Below are 5,000 nucleotides of genomic sequence, written 5' to 3'. Positions count from 1 at the left end.
GAGAAATACGGCTTTTGGCAACGAGTTTCATAAGTACTGCGTTCCTGTTGGAGAGCTAGTCAACTTCGCTGCTTCGTGTTATCAACGACTAGAAGCTCTTACGGCAAGTTTAACGTCGCATTGTGTATTCCTTCCATTCAGACATGGATATTTTGTGGAGGATTTTTTTCTGTGTTTCCTTCACACTGTGTATAGAAAATTGTTTGACTAATTTATATATTATCAATACACACCTATTGAGCACATACTCTTTATGACCCACATGTAAATAAATACATACAAACTGTTTATAAATGAATATGCGTATTATGTACATATATACATATACATTTACATACATATATACACACACATACAGTATATGTATATATATATATATACATATACACTCACACATATATACCAATTGATATATATCCATATATATATATATATATATATATATATATATATATATATATATATATATATATATATATATTCACAGACACACATACACAATCATATATATATATATATATATATATATATATATATATATATATATATATATATACATACACACATATGTATATATATGTAAATATATAAATACATATAAATTATATATTTATATATGCATATACAGTATGTGTATGCATATACATATACATACACAAACACAAACAAACGAATAATCACAAACATGCACATACATATACATATACAAATAGGCAGATATATAGATGAATATACAGTAATAAATATTTTATATATTTTTATGTATGATTATGTATATAAATACACACATACATATATAATATACAAACATACACGCATATATACGTGCAAATAGATATACATACTGTACGCAGACAAATGGATGAATAAATAAAATGAGTGTATAAAAGTAACTAGTTAATTTTAATCATATTCCCTACATGGCAACACGCACGTGACACAGACCTGTATCCTCATCTACCGTCATCATGAGTTGTGCAATTTCTAATCCAGAGTGATGTGAAAATAACCATCGCAATAAGATATTCAAGTTAACATATTTAGATTATATAAGCTTTTGATATATATACATCTGAAGTGTGTCTTGCACAAGGACACTCACACACACACACACACACACACACATATACACACACACACAATAGAGAGAGAGAAAGAGAAAGAGAGAGAGAGATACAGATACAGATATATAAACCCTCGTCCCTGACCTTGCACTCCTTTTCCCTGTAGTGTAGCTTCTTAAATATATTCTCCAGGCAAGCTGTAAAAAGTTTTGGTGAAAAGATACCGCCCTGCCCAACACCTCTATCGGCTTCTGCATGGAGCTTGATTGTCGCTGTTCCATCTCATGTACATCCTCTGATGCTCAGTAATCAACCTCTTCTACGACTTTTCTATGAATTGGTGTTAATAATGTTGCTATCTTTACAGTGAGTTAGTAATCCACGAATGCCATACACCTTTGTTTTTTGTTTTCGCCGTAATAGGAATTCCTTTCTCTTTTGATATGTAAATTAATTTCACTTCTAACTATTCTATGGTCGCTGTCACCACTTACTTTACTAATAACTCATTTTTTACAATGTCGCGACTTCAAAGTCTCCTTCCTTTTGTTTTGTTTTCTTTGAAAAGTGTATTCATCTCATTTCTTAGTTCTCAACTGAGGTTTATCCTTGTACCCCCTTTCCTATTATGGCATTAAAGCCTTGATTAATATCACATGGCGGTGTGAGTTAACGTTGTGAATTATTTTCAGTTTTACTTGCGTCTGGGTGTTGTACAGATGATCGGCGCGGCAGAGATGCCCAGGGGAAGTGGGATGTCTTGCCGTGCCCGCGATTGCGAATGGTCTGACTCGAATACTCATTGTTGTTTTAATCGCACTTCGTTTGGAAACATGTCATAATGTAAAGTACGAAATAATCTGAGTGAACATAAGTTTAGATACATATGGGTCACATGATAGTAATGTTATGAAGGACCAAGGGCTGCCACAGGTGTTCCGGAGGTGCCATGAGAATGATGAACAAAAAACCTGATACAAAGACAGTCTTGCTGATTATTCATGAAACATACATAATACTAGGACATCGATAATAACAATGATCACTTATATAGAGATGTTGGTAAAGCACTTTCTGACGACTATTTAAAGTATAGACTAAAGACAATTACACATATGGATATAAGAATATTCGAATATTCGCGAGTTGTAAGGGTTACATTGGTGTCCTCGAAGGCCCGTTTGTCATTGTCACGGATTTTCTGGCCGTAGACCTTTTGGCGTCGGCGGATTACTGTGAGGCTGGGAGCAGATGGTTGGCTATGTAGAGGCGAGAGAGATCATGGGAAATGCGCATTACACGGCCTCTATGCTCAATCAGTGGCCTCTTGTGCATCTTCATAGCAGCTCTTTACCTCTTTAGCATCATGGCTACTGGTTAGGGTGCAAACTTGAGCTGTCTTATGGTTGTACCTTTCGTTTAATTTCTATGTTACGGAAGCTACTCTTACGCTCACGCTAGGGTATTCCAGGTGGTGGTGTACTAAGAAAATTACTACTTCGTGTTTACCTTTCCAATTCAACACGTGTCCATCATATATTAAAATATGTGTAGAACTGTCGGAGAGAAATTTGCGTTTGATGAGATGTGCAGCGAAGAAAGATGGGTGAAATTTTGACACGAGAAGAAGAGAATAATAAGACACCAAAAATAAAGATGGATTGGGAAAGGCTAAGGATAAGTTAGGAGAGGAGAGGAAGCCTTAAAAGCACATTCTTAATCTGGTAATTCTTTCCGGGTAGTATTGTAGCCATGGCAGCTATTTACTAGTTGGCATCTTGAGAAGGCTGATGTCTGACGCATGTGTTAGTGTTGCCAACTTTTGTTTTTGAGCATCGTTGACGTAGAATATTTTTAAGTGTTAGATTCACGAGTACGATATATTTACAGTGCTGGAGGATGAGGCTTCTACTCAATCAGGCTACTTACAAGTAACTTTAACACCTTTGTGTTACACTCGTAATTTACCTGCATAATTATTATTCAACTATTTCTCTCTCTCTCTATATATATATGTGTTTATATATTCGTACGTATGTATGCATGTGATATATAACTATATATATACATATATATATATATATATATATATATATATATATATATAAATATATACATACATACATATATATATATATATATATATATATATATATATATATATATATATATATATACACACACACACACACACACACACACACACACACACACACACACATATATATATATCATCATCATCATCATCATCATCAGCCTGTATCAATCCACTGCAGGACGTAGGCCTCTCTCAATCTTTTCCAGTCATTCCGGTCTTGTGTCCTCTGATTCCAGTTTACTCCTGCGAATTTTGCTATTTCATCCCGCCATCTAGTCATTGGTCTTGCCCTGGGTCTTTTTGTGTCGTGTATTACCCATTCTGTTGTTTTCTTTGTCCACCTGTTGTCCTGTCTCCGATATATGTGTCCAGCCCACTGCCACTTTTTCTTTTTGATGGTCTTGAGTATATCCTCTACTTTTGTTTGCTGCCTGATCCATGTGGCCCTTTTCTTGTCTCTTAAGCTAACTCCTAGCATAAGCCTTTCCATTCCTCTTTGGGCGCTTACTAATTTCCTCTCGAGTGCCTTGGTCGTAGTCCATGTCTCTGATCCATATGTCATGACGGGGAGGACGCATTGGTCAAAAATCTTTCTCTTTAGACATAGTGGCAGACTACTTCGTAATATATTACTATGTTTGCCGAAGGCACTCCAACCTAGCCTGATTCTCCGTTTTATCTCGGCTTCACAGGATGTACTCGACTGAATAAGTTGCCCTAGGTATACATACTCGTTCACTGCTTCTAGTACCTCGCCTTGTATTTGTATTTGCTTAACTGGGGTTCGACTGTTGAACATGACTTTAGTCTTTTTCATGTTCATTTTAAGGCCAATCTTCAGACTTTCCTTATTTAAATCGCTTATTAATTGTTGTAGTTCATCTGCTGACTCACCGAAAAGAACAATGTCATCTGCAAATCTTAGATTGCTTAAGTGCTCATTCCCTATTTTAATCCCTCTCTCTTTCCAGTCTAACTTCTTGAATACTTCCTCTAAGCAGGCTGTAAATAGCTTCGGTGAGATGGTGTCGCCCTGCCTAACGCCCTTTTTTATTGGTATTTTATTGGTTTCTGCGTGGATTTTGACGGTCGCTGTACCATCTCTATATATATCCTCTAATAATCTGCAGTATATTTCCTCTACTCCTTGTTTACGAATTGCATCCAGTACTGCAGATATCTGTACCGAGTCAAATGCTTTTTCATAATCTACGAATGCCATACACAGGGGCTTCCTATATTCGTTCGTTTTCTCCCTTATTTGAGCTAGTGTGTGGATATGGTCTGTAGTTGAGAATCCACTGCGGAACCCTGCCTGTTCCCTGGGTTGTTTTGAATCTAATGTGTCGGTGGTACGGGCTGTGATGATTTTTGTGAACAGTTTATAGATTACTGAGAGGAGGCTTATAGGTCGGTAATTCTTTAAGTCTTTTGTGTCTCCCTTTTTGTGTATTAAAATTATTATTGCGTTTTTCCAGGTCTTCGGAATTTTACCGACGTCTAGACATCTGTTATAAAGACTGGCCAGCTTTACTGCCGCAATCTCTCCTGCGTCTTGAATAAGATCTACACTGATGCCGTCTTCTCCTGGTGTTTTTCCTCTTTTCATGCTTTTTAGTGCCCTAATTACTTCATCTACCGTGATGTTTGGAACATCTCCAATTGTTGTGTTTGTCTCCGTATGTGGTTGGTCGTTTGAGTGGTATAGATTGCGATAGAAGTCTTCTATTACTTTGATAATTTCATTTTTATTGTATGTCGCCTCTCCGTTGGGTTTCTTTACTGCATACATTTGGTTTTTCCCTGTTCCGAGCCTCCTCTTTGTTGCCTTAAGGCTG

The 5,000-nt window shown here is 36.5% G+C and overlaps 1 protein-coding gene across 1 annotated transcript in view; it reads left to right on the top strand.

Moving 5' to 3' along the window:
• LOC122254827 (putative cytochrome P450 49a1) overlaps window positions 1-5,000 on the top strand; it is an 18,037-nt gene that overhangs the window by 38 nt on the left and 12,999 nt on the right. The window contains exon 1 of the mRNA XM_043018677.2: window positions 1-103. This exon is cut by the window's left edge and continues 38 nt beyond it. The gene's annotated coding sequence lies outside the window, so the exon portion shown is untranslated. The remainder of the gene's footprint in view (window positions 104-5,000) is intronic.

This window comes from Penaeus japonicus, unplaced genomic scaffold (assembly GCF_977035675.1).
Source record: "Penaeus japonicus unplaced genomic scaffold, GWHDUDI00000001_assembly GWHDUDI00000019, whole genome shotgun sequence".
Taxonomy (NCBI): Eukaryota; Metazoa; Arthropoda; class Malacostraca; order Decapoda; family Penaeidae; genus Penaeus; species Penaeus japonicus.
This window is presented reverse-complemented; position numbering and strand designations above follow the sequence as displayed.